The sequence below is a fragment of the Ptychodera flava genome, chromosome 20 (assembly GCF_041260155.1).
Source record: "Ptychodera flava strain L36383 chromosome 20, AS_Pfla_20210202, whole genome shotgun sequence".
NCBI lineage: Eukaryota > Metazoa > Hemichordata > Enteropneusta > Ptychoderidae > Ptychodera > Ptychodera flava.
The window spans coordinates 21,180,979-21,198,828 of NC_091947.1; the positions used below are offsets into that span (position 1 = coordinate 21,180,979).

The window sequence follows — 17,850 nt, forward strand, 5'->3', positions numbered from 1 at the left end:
CGTTAGATTGAAAGAATGGGAGAGAGGGAGGAAGCCGAATGGGGCTAAAGATTTGACTGATCAACATCTTTGATAACGAAAAGTTCACTCCCGGATAAAGAGTACTGCTAGGTTTCAATATGCAGCCTCAACGGAGACGACAATGTATAAAATGCAGTGTTATTTTTATAACTTTCTATCTGGTCATTTGTACTCTGATCTTTTCATTAAGTCGTGTAATTTGTAAGATTTTAAATCAGTTTTAACTATAAATGGACCATGACTTTTATTTAAATGTCCAGCAGTAAGTGATGAAATGAACCGCTGCGAAGAATTTGAATGTCGGAGATTGAAAGTTGTCGACTGATACGAAGACCAATGTACTTTTAGGCTGTAATGTGAACAGCGTTTACCCAATTCTAAGAAGATAAGAAGCTCAAGCAGACAATCTATACTATGCAGAATGAATGAACAACCGACTTTCTTGAACTTCGTTTACATTCTGATTCATAAGCTGCCGTTTCAAAATTAATCTTATCCCCCAGGGATAAACAAAGGTCGATAAACGCAGAAGGGAAGTACTCATAATTTCGAACCTAAAACCTTTAACACTATACGCAGCTGTTTGAAAGTTGAAAATGAAATACGACCTTTGAATTTCAGTGTATGCTAGTAAAGTATGTTATCCGTTAGAGAAGTCAATGAAGATATATAAATTTATTGAATTATTTAATGTTCGGAATCGTGCTTATGTTTTAAATGCTGAATAGGACGTTACAGTTACACAATTATGTTGTACATCGACATAGTGTGACTTAAAGGATTTTGCATTTACGACCAAGTAAAGGGCATCACTCCAGAATGGATACTTTGTTCCACTCAAAGCGAAACAAACGTTAAACCGTTTCCACCAATCCTTAAGTGGCGCGGAACGCGCATTATCAATAAAAACCTTCTCATGGAAAACTTCAATCAGCCTTGTTGTCCTACTCTTCCACTTGCATAGAGAGAGAGAGAGAGAGAGAGAGAGAGAGAGAGAGAGAGAGAGAGAGAGAGAGAGAGAGAGAGAGAGAGAGAGAGAGAGAGAGAGAGAGAGAGAGAGAGAGAGAGAGAGAGAGAGAGAGAGAGAGAGAGAGCAAACTATGTATATGTCTGGATCATGAAGGCTTGCACTCACGCTTGGAACATGTCTCTTGAATGTCTAGGGAGGCATTTCTATTAAACAGGAAAACAAGCCATTCTCTTCATAGTTGAGGCGATGTCTTTGAATACCAAGATGAAGGGTTGATGTAGTTTATGCAGCTGTTATGGAACATTCATCCATAACTCATAATTATGTGTACGCCTAAATTACTTTGCATATCTCCCCAGACATATCCTGAAATACCATCAAAGACATAGTGCCAGGCTGTAGCATTCCGATTCCACGAGGTTTTGCTCCTCACCTGGTAAAGTCTGTGAATGATTCGTTGGTATGCTGGCTAGCGTATGGCACAAGCGTTAAACATCATTACCAATATCTTACCCTTGGCAAGTCGTCGAATAACTGTGGCGACTTGTTGGCCATTAGCTTTACATGTACGTCGGTACGCTGGAGATCTGCCTGCAATAATTATCTTGGATGTACTGCATCTGGAAGCAAATTATTTAACACCTCGGGCACGTGTAGCTGTCCTCACCATGTGGTCCTCAGGTGGATTTGATCATGTTATAATCACCGAACCATTTAATTGAGTAACTGCGGTATGCTAGGAAATGTCCTCTGGTACTATATATGCATGTCTGAAAATGTCAAAGAGGGTAACAAACTTTGCATTTTTAAAACTTCCCTTCCGTTAAATTTTTTCATCTGTTTGACGACTGAGCTATCATTAGTAATTTAAACTTGATTTTCAATTTCTCTATCTACCCGAGCTTGTTTTGACACTGTAGGTGCAACTGTGATTGCACGTACAGCCTGGAAATTATTTTAGATCCATGTTTAATGGTCATAATGTGTTGCAGGGCGGCGAATATCAAAGCAAGGTTTATGATGTCGTTATACGCTGTGACTGATTTCTGCAAATCACTCCTGGACAAGTTTGGCTTCCTGACGCCTACTTCTGTTGTAAGGCACCGCCTTTGAAGTCCCATAATGACTCTGTTAAATAGGATACCTGCCTACCACTTATCACAATATGCGGTTCGCTTGCAGCGTTTTCCGGATTTCATGCTGTCCCCACGCACAGTGCTAATACGCAGCTACGAGGGCGGTATCAGACTAGCAAGACAACAACTGGATGAGCTGGTCCCGGAAGAAAGACAAAAATTAACACGTTTTGCAGGGATAGTCATGATCCTCGTTACATCGCGTACAGCCTGCAGCTACCCAGTTCGCGTTCGACAGGGCAGAAAAAAAGATTTGCACCAGTCACAAATGATGTCTATGTTACGTCAGAAAATCCAGGACCCTGAAAATAACGAGTGCGTGTCGGTACACGATAATAGACCTAACGTGAATCCCTGCATCGATCGAGCTATTTCGCCACACATAAAGATAATTGAAACTGAATATTGAATGAAGTAAATTAAACCGTATCAGAGGTTGACCACTGCACAAAGATTCTAGCTTCCATGCTGTTATGTTTTACGTTTTCTTTATGTTTGCATCAAAATAGATATCTTCAAATCGGAAATGTATACCTTTCCTTTCTCATTATATTTCTTTTAAGATTTAGCAGTAGTATCTAATAAAGTGATAAGGGATCATTAGTATCTGATGGTGTTCGTAGTATCCAATAACGAGCCCTATGGACATGCGAAGTACTTTCTCGACAAGATTTCGCTCTACACAACTGGCTTTCCAAAGTGATCAGCAAAACTGTATTATTTAAATCAACCGTGCACCGTCCTTTGAAGAAGAAGAGTGGATAAATCTCACTGGATCGAAAAAGCTAGTGCCCATTCATGTTACGATTGAGTGTCCATATTACTCAGATATCGATCTTACCTAACGGTAATAGGGACTATTTACTTCGATACTCACAAGCACATAGACCAGTCGCAGCTGCAGGTGTGAGAAAAAATTCGAGAGGGAGACCAGCGAGCTTTCAACCGTGAAGAGGGTAAAATGTCGACAGCTCCTCCTTCTAGGATTACCAAAGTAAGATGACGCTCTTCAGAGCAAGATCAAGCGTAAAACATATAAAGTAGTTCGACTTGTATAACTCACTTGATAGGGCACATTCCATTTCATTCCATTCTGTGACAATGGTTTATCTCATGTCGCTCGCAGTAGTTCAAACAACGAAGTTAACGATACGAGCCTTACTGCATTAAAGCAATATACTAAATGAGGACATACTGCAGAGACTATAGCAACATTTCTGCAAAATTGTTCGGAGACACATATGCTAATGATTTTATTCACTTAATTGAATTCTTGCATCATTCTTTTTCAACATATGAAGCAAAAGGTTACAATACATAACGTTACCTTCTCATTCTGGCTTCTACCATTAGTATTGAAAATTATTGACTTTGAAGAATCCAATAGGAAAAGGCATTGCATTCTTTATACCAATACTTAAAAACCTGAGACGTTTTGAATAGTCTGTACTTATTACATGTGAACATCAGCCAGTAAATCACACCATTGCTAACCTCTGAGTTTTCCTTCCATGTGACGTCAAGTTCAAAACTTAATTTGGGCAAAGAGTTGTTAGTCTGAACAGCTCAATCTTTTGGTAAATTCTGCACTATGAAATACGAAGGGCAGTCATTTATTTTGTGAGTTTCAAAACAAAGGCACATGTTACATCAAGCCTATCGCGAATTCATGAAATAAATCCAAAAAGCGTAATAGCCATTCTTATGCTTTCTTACTTCCTTCCCTTTAATTCTTTCCTATCCTCCCTTTTCCGTGTGACCGTTTTGGAATCCTACAATCACAGATGATTGCTCCGTCGCCTCATAAAAGTTCCAAATGTTATAATTTCATTTTGTGGTTCAGCCAATCTGGTTGAGGTTCTTCCATGATCACCTGAAGGTAAATGCGTCTTTTTGCATGTTATGTTGCTAGCACAGTATTTTCACGTCTTGCCCGACCATAGGAACAATGCGATTGACGGTACAGCAAAATTGTACAAAAAGAACCATGTTTGTGTACTGTTGGTTTTATTTTTTTATCATTTACATTTGTTTATTTATTATTTATTATTTATTTTTTTATTTATTTTTATTTATTTATTTATTTATTTATTTATTTATTTATTTATTTATTTATTTATTTATTTTTGGATTTTTATTTCTTGCCATGAGACAGCAACTATGTCCATTGGGCTATAGAGGGTGAACTGTACTAGATAAAATTGCAAAATATGCAAAAAGTTATGATACGATATTTCCTCATTCCGTATCAATTTCTCCAGTGTTCAAGTCAAGTCATGTGAAGTTGTGAAGTTATCGAGTACTGCGAGCCTTCGTAGTGTTTTGACGTTCGAGCGCCGCGAGAGAGGAAAGTGATAAATAGTTGTCAGAGTATTACATTCCATACATCCACGCAAAAAACCCTTACCTCACCAACCACGTATGCTAAACCTATAATTTGTATTCATTAAAAGTAGTATTGACGTCGAAGTAATTATACCGCTGGTGACAAGGTCACTATTACACGAAGCAAGCCATAGATTGTCATAATGAATAGTGAAAGGTGCCGCTCTGTCTGTGAAGTCGGAAGATTAACCCGGATAAGAAAAAACGGGTGACCATCCTGATTGTAGAACGTGTTATTCAACACAAGCATTGTCCTGAACAGCAATCAACCAACTACAGATGTATATTAGTATTTCGACTTCAACTTGAAACTGTTCAATAACAAGGCTATTAGAAGGTACAATTTGACATGGTTAAATTAAATTCCATTCTAATTTGCAGCTGACACAAAAATTGACAAAGATAATGCCAACGACTTGTTCGCACTGGTTTTGTGAAGGATGGATGAAATGTACCAGTCCACCTACCTACTCATCCATGGTATGACCTTTACAATTACGTACCCTACCTGAAGAACTTTCTGTCCGTCATGATGCCCCTGACATAACTCTAGTAAATCTATATATTATCCTCGGGTTACCTATCTACATATTGATGATCGCCCTTTAAAAACGAGTGCAGTCTCTTCATTGTGGTACAGGTGACGCAGGTAGGATATTGTGGAAAAACCAACGACAAAGATTGAATCATGATTGCAAATAAATTTACATCTTAAATCCCCGCTCTTCTCCTTCAAACATCAAATTAAAAACAGATCAAGGAGACGTGGCTTGAATCTTCACTGAGGTGGCGGTCGTTTCATGCACGACCGTGTAAGCTTAATTATCAAGGAGTCATAGACCGCCTGCAACATCCCATGAATAGAGCGACACCGAATGAACCATTGCAGATCTGCGGAGTGGATGACCAAAGTTCGGCCATCAGAAGAATCTTGCTCTGCGAAAGTTTCTGAAAAAGTATGGAGCCTGCATTGTCTTCCCAAAAATGTTGACCGTATGAAAAAATATCACTTTCTGCAGAATGTAAATATTAAATGTAAGTCGTGCAAATTCACATAAGCGAGTTCGTGTTAACATCATTTTCCAAGTTCTATCAGCGTGCAACTATCTAGCCTCAAAATAGGGGACGTCTCGTCGTTTTGGAAAGTAAGGTCACAGAAAACGGCGGTGTACAATAATAATTTATCAACAAAGGAGGCCAGGTCAAAATAATTCTACATGAGAGCTACACCCTCTTTTGGTCATAGGTCACATATTCTGAATACCGGAGTGAGAGCCTCTCAGTATGTCATAGGGACAGCAGTCGTCGTTAGCGTTTATTTCTTCGTCTCGCCTGGAAGATCCTTTTTACGATGGCTGATGAAGCGTCCACTTAACTGACAAACACTCTGAGATTTTCAGCCTCGCGGTACTCTAGATTATTTTTATGTAATATGGAAGTTTGAAGGCCCTCGGTGCGGAATGAATTACGATCGAGCGTAAATTGAATTCTCCACCCATAAGCTACGCATAGATTACATCGTGCTCCCATAAGAACGCGTTTAGTTAAGTCAACCACATCGGGGTCGCGGTTCGTCCCGGGAGGGCATCTCGACGTCGCTATACGGATCCAGCTGTCGCTACGATGAATCTTTATGGCAAAAGTATATATACAATCTGTTGGCATAACGGCTTACGCGAATCACCTCGCATCTCCCAAGATAACACTTGCACTTAAGATTCGAATGGCGGAGGAGAAGCGCGGGCCATCAGGCCTGCTGCAGCACGAGGCAAGGTATTTCAATCGCACAAATGGCACACTGTAATTATGGAGGCTGGGTTTGTTTTATGTGAAGCGACCAGCTGCCCAGGACACAGCTGGTTCTTTTTATACCTAGTTTTTAAAAAGAAGGGAAATCCTATAAATAATAACAGATCATATTCAGGAGTACTTCGATACTGTAACACATAGTTCCTAACAATCAAGCTAAAACCCGACAACTTAAAAATTGATACATTTAGAAAGAGCCTTGACTCCAAAATTTTAAATCTTGAATACGAGACAAGACGTTTCAATGATGCACTTTTATTTAAAATGTAATATCGAATTTGACAGGTTATTGTTCTTTACATGTATATTCCGTTTAAGGTAGAGTGCGCTTTGAGTACAGATATTCTGTCTCGGACAAATTTTTCAAAAGTTACATAGGAGTAAGTTACTGAAAATTGAAAACCATATTTTCCCCATGGAGTTAACGAAGTGATACAGATGGTGGCCATTTTGGATTTCAAATATCGGCATAAACGTTGGGCACTTTGTTTCTCTAGAACCAAAATTTGCTCGATGACCCCTGATTTTTATTCTTGATATGGTAGGAGAATCTTTGCACGTTCCCATGAGGAAAGGCTGAACAATTGTTTAGTATTTCGGCTTCGAGGTGCGTACGACAACAAGTTTCATTCGCGGGGAACTGTACAAGCCAATCAAAAGCGAACCATCCACACGCTCTGCAAGTTGAAAGTGTATGTAGTACAGCGTTTCACAATACTTCATATTTTTATTGGCCATTTGACTTCTCAGATTTTTATTGAGTCATTGGCAGCAGTAATGACAGTAAATAATAATAATAATAATAATAATAATAATAATAATAATAATAATAGTGCTTCTGTGTTCCTGTAGTGCAAATCGTAGTTTTGAGAAATGAATTACCGACCGACCTTTCATTGATTTTACAACATGTTGGATAATCACCAACAGTGCATAAAATTCCAATATTGAAACAGTTTAAGCCGCTTCACTGAGTAGCCTCTAAATTTACTGCGATTGCAAGCCATAAAACGCCGACAATTTTTTTTTATTCCATTGGATACGAGAGATAACTGTCAGATTTACGACACAACTGTCCCTTTAATGGCAAGCGGAAACTGCTGAACATTCATTTCGACATCGTGCCGCTTCTGGCGAGACGTCGCTGCAGTATGTTCATAAATTAATTGCTTTCCATTAGCTGAAATAACATCACGGAACAGCAGCTCCCACACTCGTCAAATTTCATTAAAACATGTTTTCCTCGGCCAAACAAATAAACGTATTCATAGGCTCTCTCCGGAGAGAAGGCAGTTTCACAAAGCAGCGTGTTCAGGGCCAAGTTTTGTTTGTACTATGCTCCAAGATGAATGTCGGGCCTGGTTAGAACCATGACCGGATTTCTAGTCTAGTTTACTGAACTTGATGGTTCAAATTAAAGAAATGTGACATGTCTCCGCTTATAGAACAGTAGATCCTGCCCCTCAGTGTCACATTTACAGAGCTTTCCTGGATAGTTTACAAGCCTCATGATCGATCGAGAATATTTTTTGGAAAGCTGAGCGTTTTCCTACAGTCAGACATAATGTTCGTCGCGTCACATACCGTGAAAACGAACATGCATTAATACAAGCGTATCCTTGTTGTCATGGTACTACATTTATATGATTTTAAAAGAATTCTCTGTACACGACACGTCAATATCAGAATTTAAAAGCACGCTCCGGGGATCAGTGTCAGTTTCAGCTTCGAATCGCTCTGAATATTGAAACACAACATGTCTGCAACATGCCCTGGGCAAATATATATATTGGGTCAAACTGGGGCTTAATTTAACAACACGATATGTGTCACTTGTCCTAAATCGTCGAAATCCGGCACGATTTTTCGTACGAACGAAGACAAAGCTCGGCCAAGTTTTAAAATTGCGGTCGTTTCGAATAATAAGAAACTGAAAGGAATTGTTGCTTTTTAAAGATTGCGGAAATCTGTAACCAGTTTTAGGCAAATTATGGCCTCGACACTTACATCAGCATGGAGACGCTCTCGTTCCTCCAAAACATATGAGAATTGGGGACGGGAAGACAGATATAAATCGCGGAGAGATTTGCCCACTGGCCAATATTACCCCTCCCGTGTTTTTTACTAAACACGGTTATTGACAAAAACTGTCACGCTAATGTATGTGCGTAGCCCCAGATAGTCATAGAGAGAAAGAGAGAGAGGCATCGATTTGGAATATTAAGATAGTCGTGACAGTAGAAGACACAGCGAGTGGCGCGCCAATAAATAATGTACCTACATAATTATTTGTTACACATCACCAGATTGATTCCCTCATCTTCAAGAGGTGTTGAGAAGAAAATGTTCTAAAGCGATGTAATCATCGACAATATATCAAGGAATATGAAAATTCAAAACCGTCCACGCAAAGGAAGCACTGTGAAATGTGATGGTGTAATCGGGATTTTCGGTTTTCGGTTAATAAGTCAATTACAAACGCCGTTAGGAAAAAACCGATGTGACAGTCGTTGATTGAAATGGCTTGTTGACGACATCTATCAGCAAATGATTTTCGGTACAACTCTAAAAAAACAGCGAAGATTATGAACTGTACCTTTTCCAACATTGAAACCGTGCGTGAGATGTGCGAATTTTCAAGAATACGTGCATTATGTGCAGGCGATGGGTTCTAATGGCGCCCAATTGATGGCAATTACTAGCATTCTGACATTCGCGGGGAAAATTGGAGCGAAGAAAGTCCATTAGATGAAAGAGTTTGTGAGAAATAGTGTACGCTTGCACTGGGAACCATGAAATTTAACACTGGAGGGTTGTTGTGCACAAAGTCAACGTATCGAGCAGGGGCGCTACATCACTCCATTATCCCCGTTTCATCTTGACACGACCGTATAACACCATTAGGTCAGGCAATTGATCTGAAGAACATTTGGGGGATTGGGGGAGGGGTGCTCCTCACTTTGTTTAATACGGTTGGGAATCAGCAAGAAGTTACGATTTGTGCGTCGATGTGAATATCCTGATGACGTCATTTTCACTCTGTTGTTGGCATCACAACGGGATAATACAGAATAAATTCATGGGAACTGCCGGACGTTGTTGCAGCCAACTCTGTGCAAGACTCAACTTGACGTCCCTTACAAAGCAAAGTATAAAGTCTGAATGCTGCCGCTGAAAATGTTCACAGCGTACTTTTTTCAATCCGGTCGAAGATAAGAACAAAGCCGGAAGCGCACTGAGCATGAGAGGTGTCAAAATCTTCTCTGATAGAACAGGTGACAAAATCAGAAAATCAGACCTATGATGATCACGTGATCATCTAAGCCGCAGCAGACCAATGGTTCGAGTTAGGGTAAAGTAGACCTAGAAAATGAAGGTTTTAAACTTCTGCACAAACGATACAAAGGGAAAGTCCAAACTATCTCTTTCGTAATTAAGAATAAAAATCAGTGCTCGCCTTGCAACTTTTAGAGCAAGAGAATCAAATTATTTTACCGATATTTAAAATTCAAAATGCCACCAATCTCTGCGATAACCCAATAGGAAATTATGATCGCATTTTCAATTCAAAAAAAAAACAACAAAAAAACCAGAATAAGATGGTTGAAACTTAATTTTCTAAAAGTAGATTCAAAATGAGTCCACACCAGTTTTAGACCATAATGAGATATCTTGAGAGTCCGAAAAATTCGACCCCGAAACGCATGATACAGCCATAATAATCGTCTGAAGATGCTACAGTGCAGCATTAACGTTGAGAGCTTTAATCTCCAAGTCCTGGTTTCTACGTTAACTTTCAACGGATATATATTATTTTACCGATATTTACTTTGCGAACTCAGAGCTCACTGATTACAAATCGAATATCTGTATTTCCTCTTGTGTCAGAATACCCAATACAGTCCTGACGCTTGACAATGAACTAGAGTTGTATGAAAAGTTGCTAAATGTTGCTACATCTCCCTTTTATTTAAATTCAAGGAATACATTCATATCTTCGGCATTTACTAATCACATTTATAAATAAACGTAATGGCGGGAACGTCGCACATAATCAATTACTCTCATAAATATTAAAAAAAAGAATAAAACAATAAAAGTATCCGTTCCTAGTTTCTATATGCATATGCGTACAATACAACGTGACTTTGTAATTAACCCACTAAACTCACCCACTAAAGTTCCTCATAAAATATTTTTGTTTTTTTTTTCAATACAATTGGACGCATGCGCATAATCGATGAACTTTATTTCGCTGTAGTATTTAGCCTTGGAGTGGAATAAATGGCTTTACGATGTCTTAATTGCTTTTTTTGATAAAGTGTGATGGTCAAATACAAAATTCGATTCGACCTCTGCGCTCATGATGGGAGAGTTACACTAATGAAAAGAAAATGTCTTCCTTTGGCTTGAGATCATGTCGTTAGATAATGTGATTGAAAAAAACCCGAATCAACTGCACAACTAAGATGACCATGATACTTCAGACACAGAGATGGAGTTCGCCGACCGCGTGGCCCATTACTTTGAAGTGCTTCGTAAAAGAGACGCGGAGATAATTTGTGTCTGAGATTGCGTCAATTCGAGTTCGTTCGCCCGGTGCCGGGCATCAGTAGGTGTTCACTGCCAATGGCAAGGACGCGCTACTCGCCCTAGGCGGGTCATTTGTCATCGGTGAAAACACCGACATGTGGGCAGGAAGTGACGGGCATCCTATGAGACGTCGTGCACGTGCACACGCAATATTTGGAACATTTGTCATTGCCGTTCTCTGAAAACATTGAATAGTGACATAGGAGTCGAAATACAATGACCATTTAATCTTGTAGATTGTTTCCTGGGAAATTAGCAGATAAAGAAAAGCATGATGAAATTAAACGGCATACAGTGCCTATGTTATGGCATTTTAGTGTATATTTTACGTTGATGAATTAACAAGCTCACCATCGGTTGTGAATAATGCACAGTTCTTTCAAAGACAGACAATTCAACACTGTGAAGAGGCTGCCCCTTTTTCTGTTGTAATTTGGGTGTACCATGATTAAGGAATTTCAAAGCTTTCATTTAATAAATTATCTGGAAATTTGCTCCCCTCTTTCATATACCTGAATATCACTTCAAAGTTGAATACCGCTGATTGGTCCGCTGTGTGAGTATCGAACACAATTACTTTCTGGGGGTAAAATGTTCCGGTGGCGTGACAGTCAACACTTGTACTTTTTTATTACAAACATTCTGCAGGAGGTCTTACACGGTTCATTAATCACGGCTGAGCGAAGAATCGTTTGATATTCAACTGACACAATGAAAAAAAACATGAAATGACATTTACGACGATGGCGCGGAGTTCAACGTTGTAATCTTCTGTATAATTAAACATATCTCGGTCGTGTATGCCATTAGAGGCAGAAATGAACTCCCTCTTGCGTGTGATTAAAGCTATTGTAAGGGCGATAGCCAAATCTTCCTGTAAACGTTTAGGTTATTTGAAAAGCTATTCGCCGTCGAAGCGACAAAATGCCGTTTTGGCGTTTAACTCGGTAGTAAAAATATATCTGCCCGTCTTTGGATATACTCCTAATCAAGCCTGATCCTTCAATCCCCGGTTTTATGTGAAATATTGACTATGTTAGCTGACACTCGACAGCCTTTTTTCAAACGCATTTAAGGTAGAACGCGCCTCGGGGACAGACATTCGGATCCTCCAATATTTATAACTCTTTTCTGATCTATCACTTGTGGTTGTCATGGAGAAAGAAAAAACTTTCACTGGCTTCGTTTTTTTGAAAATCGTCAATTTTATTTTTACTCCAAAGAGTTAACACAGGGAGGGCGGCCATTTTGAATTTCAAATATCGCAAAATGTTAAGTAATTTGTATCGCTAGTTCCAAACTTTGCATGGTGACGCCTGATACTTTTATGAGGGCTTTTGTAAGACAATGGCTGAAAGTTTCATTTAGGAAAGTTTGAGCAAATTCTTTCACTTTCGAGGCGCATACTACCTTAATAACAAAGTCAATTGATATGTCCCTGCGCACAGGTGTCATTGTCTTTTACGAAGGACCAAAACTTATCTTTAAAACAGTGAAATACGCGCCAAGGAATGCTCTTCTGCTCTGAGCTCAATTCACCCTATTTGCTGTCAAGCTGAGCAATGCTGAGTCAGAGCCGTGCGCTGTGACAGGACAATGGAAGATTATTTGGTTGTCATTCCATTGTGAACGTCAAAACAAACCGCCGTTACGCTGCATCGCCAAAACAGAAGACACGTCGCGCTACACTTATCACGAGAAATCTCAGCACACCTGCATGCCAAAGATAATCAGTTCTTGAATTTTTTGAACAGACACCAAACATATCGCCTAATATATAATACACGCTCATGTACTTTGGATTTTCTCTATTTAATTTTTGCTGAGTCATCACAGTTGCAATTGATCACAAAGAGAAAAATTACAAAGAAATATTCTGCTGGTACTTCCACAGTAGCCTAAAGTATATATATTTATTGAATGCTCTTTTCACATTTGCAAATCTCTCGCCCTCCCACACGTATACTATGTATAGGCGCAATCCTCTTTCCACGCTCACCAGCAATTCATCACCGTTTTCAACGTTGTAGTGATGTTTTACGATGCAATCCAAAATGGAAAGAAAACATTTCACAAGAACCTGCAGGTACATGGTGTTACAAAGTGTTTTGAACGATAAATCTATCTCGGACACACGTGCACACTTGAACAATTTACCTTTTTGTGATCGCCCCATCGACAGCCATAACCATGAAACCGACAAGAATGTGACACACAGGTGTGAACAAGTACAGAGTCTGACGTGCATGAACGTACTGTGCATGTATATTCAGATTGCGTGAGCCCCGTGAAAACTATAATACTCCACAAATTTGCCATTAAAGCGAAAAGAATGAGACACTCTATTAAGGATGTGATCATGGTACTCGTTATTCGGATCGTTTTACAATCGAATCTCATTTCTGTCAGTACAGCAACTGAAGTTTTATCATCTGCTCACATTTTACTGCTTTCCGCAACAGCATCGACGCTTTTGTCGAAGTTCAATCACATGTTGAAACAAGATCTGGCAATGGTGTTGTTAAAAGTGTGTATCACCAGGTCGCTTTTTAGGACCACGCACGGGAGTTGCCGTGAAGTCAATAGCAGCGACACTGTGCACTTTGCATGACGCTTATCTTCAACCAACATTTCCGAATTTCATTACCGCGGAACGAGTTGGGCGTTGTGGATGGCAAATTCAGGCCCGATTTGTCTTAATATTCGGTTAATCTGAGTCATATTATTCTGAAAATGACTCCGCAGTCAACTGACGCGCTCACTGTAAACCTTTCGGCCCTTGCTAATGATATTCATTGCCCTGCAAAATTTGTCGAAGTGTGAAATTGCCTTGCGGAGGTCTTCGTTTATTAAGTGTCTACTTTCATTAATGTCCGGAACTTTCTCTCATGACAAATAAAGTTGGAATATGTGTCTGCGACTGTTTAATGCAATGACCGACTTTTCTGTTTGTGTTTTTAAGTATGTATGTTTTTGTGGTTGTTTTGTCTTACCTGTTGTTATTTTTAAAGTGTGTGTTGAAATGTTGCAAGCCTATCGGAAATTCAATCGCAAACACGGAGAAGGGTATAGGTCTTTCTCAACAGCTTGCCAGTGATCGAGTCTTCTCATAACGGTGAAATAGCCCTCTGTGAATAAATCTCACTTTATACTACCCCAGCTCTATTGATCAAATTCAAAATACTAACACGCCGACTGTTTCACGACACATTTCTAAGTCAATGTCGCCCCTCGCGGTTTTTTCAAACCTCTCTAATAAGCCACCAGGTTCGCCCTATCGGCAGTCACTGCTTCGAAACCATTCGTTCTGTCGTTCGGCGGTAACCTATCGGTTAAAATACGTGCATGGCAAACAAATTCATTGTAGTATGCACGCGCAAAGTTGCACTTGACGTTACTGTATGCCATGGTTACTACGTGGAAACCGTGTGATGCTCGATTCCCGTTCAACTTTGTTTCGAAATGTTATCGTTAACAAGCCTGTAAGCAGTTTTAACTTTCAACACCCTACTTCAACCCTTTATTACGTTTCGGGAAGTTAAAATCATGATTTCGTCGTCGGGTTTGTGCACTTTCCAAAACCAAGCGGACTGTGGGAGGAGTGTGGGCATACATGTACGCAATGCATTCCGTTTTTCAAGCGTGTTTTTTAATTATCCACGCTACCTTGCCATACTCGAGTTTCAATTACATTGTGAAACTCGGGTGTCAAAGGTCGAACTCTCCTTAACCTCCCCATTATTGAGAGAAAGGCACTTGTATGAGTTCTCGGTTACACATCGCGTGCATCAGGTAGTATTCTGCTTCGGTGACGCAAATTCCTCTTCTTTATACGTTTAATCATATTAGTTCGCGGTTACCATGGCGGTGGCACCAGCTGGTATTTAAAATTTAAAAGCTTGTGATCCCCACAGCCCAATCACAACCCGCGTGAATAATTAAAGCCAGGCGAGTGATAGGTACATATAAGTCTGTCATTATAGAAACTCTAATGAACGGGAATTATTGCTAATTGCGCCATAAACATGGGTGAATTTTTCATGAAAGATCAAACTAGTTCGTCTGACCCGCCTCAAAAAGGGATGTTTACTACATACTCGTAGACGTCTATCTATAAAAAAGCTTGTTAGTCAACAGTCGTGATCGAAAATCCCACCTGTTAATGCGCAGAGGCGACTCTATGATGCTTGTAATCGTGGCCAACTTCCTGAATAACATCGCACAACATGGCCATACGTTTTTTAACACATAAAATTGGTCCAATTTTGTAGTAAGTGTTTTGACGAGTTAAACATGGTAAGAAAAGGACAAGAAGCGAGTGACTCCCGTAATGTTGATTTGTGAGAGCCACCATACCCTAGGGCGCTGACTCGAAAGAGTTCTGCACATTTCAAAAATGTCCGCGAATATTACAGGCACTAAGTTTTTCGGTCCCAGCTTTCTCCATATATTTTTACATGTTCGGGGTCCATAAAAAGAAGTGATTCAGTGTTTTACCGGAACAAAGAGCAAATGTATATTTTTGAAAGCAAATTTGAATACCATGTTAATGGGCACACCACGCGATCGGGTTGGCTCTCGATTACTCGTGGTTTGAGCCAATGCTGTAGTGGTAATAGGAGAACTGGTATAATCGCTAACCTTTGACCAGGTGACTAGTATTTAAGAGATGACCGGTTCTAGGGCTTTCCTGTTTCTCTTCTTCTCTGGAGGGTCGTTCAGTGACTTGCCTGAAGGGCAAATGAACGAAATACTTGATCCAGTTGTTTTCTTTCTTTATCTGTCCGGCACATAAATCGCGTTGTCAAAAAGCACGGACAGTCGGTAATACCGTAAACGATAATGAAAGAGCGGGCAGAGACCATAAACTCCTCCTCAGATCGCCGTGGGGCTCCGAAGCAGACGTTCCCAGCAATTAGGAATGTTTGTGCTTTTTTTTTCTGTTGTTTGGTTTGACGCTACCGTAAGGGAAAGTATTGCAAGTCAAAACCTGACACCCAATCAACATGTACAAACGTTTTTGAAATGTATACAAACTTATCAGGTTTTGCGCGTGGTGTAACTTCTGTATTTTAAACAGTTTTGGTTGATTGGGCGTGTTGCTAATTCATATTCTCCGCTGCTCTTCCATGCGCTATTAAGTTCATTTCCATCGCGCTGTTCAAGGCTAACTTTGCGACACGCGGCAGTAACTCGATTGGCTGAAGTGGGAAAAGTGTAAGTGCATCGCTCGTGCGTCCGCTATTGATTAGACGATGCACTCCGGCATTGGCGAAAAGGTGGCGCCGAGACACCGATGCGTCACCGAGTCCCTACTCTGCATCTGTGCGTACTGACATTTTCGTACCGTTGGCTTGACACATCTGCATGAAGGATTTGGTTGATAGCGGAGTTGCTTGATAGCGGAGCGGCACATTTGCAAAGTAAAGTGTTATGACTCCAAGTGCTCGCCCTATCGAGTGATGGCATCTGTTGATTAAATCCGGATTTCTAATGGGTCGTGTACGAAGATACGTGGAATGGCAGGGCTTACCTGTACAAGTTGTCTCCTCTGCCGTTTCCAGCAGTCGTGTCCTTCGCTTCAGCAAACACTGTCATGCGATTGCTTTCTCATTCATTTATTTAGGCAGCCCCCGTTTGTCGATGTCGGTCCTGCCGCTCCGCTGAGATCTGCCTGCGATAACGGCGTGCCAGCGACCGAAGATTTTCTTCCAGTCATTCACGGCTCACACAGATTACGACAAGCATCAGTGGATGAAACATTATATATTCAAATACGACGGACAGCGAACATCCTATCGTATCCACCATGCAAATGCGCCTCCCTTTGAAAATGCTCCCCACAAAACTCGCACATTCCTGTTACCTGGCCCAAGTGTTCACTCAATTAAGATCTTTAATCGAAACGTGTCGTGTTCAAGACGTTTATTGCTGTATTACAGATGCTGGAAGCGTGCATTTTCATGTATGGGTGACATACGTATCATTGGACGGTATGGATGTCACGGTTGCGATGGGCCTATCAAGAAGTTGCTTACGCGCAAACGTTCTATCACGGTGCGAAACCACCTTCATGTCGAATCGAAAACTCAAACGACATTTTGCAAGTGTCTTAGAATCAAACATCTCCAGAGAGCGTGTGTTCGCGGGATTCGATCGAGCGCCGTCGTTGTCACCTGGGGAAATGGTGGAAATTCGAGCAGATGAGATCTTCGGCCTTGTTGCCTATTGATCGGCTCATGATCAGAAATGTATTTTTCATAGAGAGCGATTCTTCCGGCCAGTTGTGATAATCAATGCTGCAAAATCGAAAACGTTGGGCAGATTTCTCGGAATAGCCTCAGTAATTGAGCGACTCTTTCACGTGACGGAATAAGTTTTTGTGTTCTCTCTCTGTTTTGCCTTTTAAAATGCTTTAAGAACTTTGTATGCATAACCATCTCGTAGTTTTATTTTGATTGATAGTTTTTTTTATAAAATCACGTGCTTTTGAAAAACATATACCATTTAGAAAACGCACAGACTTTGAAATTGCTAAAAGAATATATAAGGAACAGAAACATTTTTTGCGTTCGAAAATCGAAACATCAGTTGTATAGTTTAAAGCCCACAAAACACCTATCGGGATATCACCGGTATTGGAAAATTCCGTCGCTACTGGTAACTGCTGGTTTGATTTGTAGTAACGTTGGCTGGGTGTGGCTTCTTTTTACATTGCAGCATCTCTCCACGTAGGGTATAGGTCACAAAATGCCGTGTTATTTTCACGAGTTTTTTCCCGCCAATTCCAAATGCCTTCAACTACCAGCTATACATCTGGACAACATGGCGGCATGTTTGATTTTGACCTTCCTTTCCTGTTGCAATTCCCTTTTTACAAAAGACAGATGTAACCGAACGCACTATTTCTCCGCTGTTACCAACACCTGGGCGGCA

The 17,850-nt window shown here is 40.3% G+C and overlaps 1 protein-coding gene across 3 annotated transcripts in view; it reads right to left on the bottom strand.

The window, feature by feature from the left end:
• Nucleotides 1-16,652, bottom strand: part of LOC139120297 (probable G-protein coupled receptor No9) — a 58,718-nt gene extending 42,066 nt beyond the window's left edge. The window contains exon 1 of one of the 3 annotated variants that reach the window (XM_070684620.1): nucleotides 16,448-16,652. The gene's annotated coding sequence lies outside the window, so the exon portion shown is untranslated. The remainder of the gene's footprint in view (nucleotides 1-16,447) is intronic. The other 2 variants (XM_070684621.1, XM_070684622.1) reach the window with 2 other exon arrangements.
• Nucleotides 16,653-17,850: the final 1,198 nt, after the last annotated feature.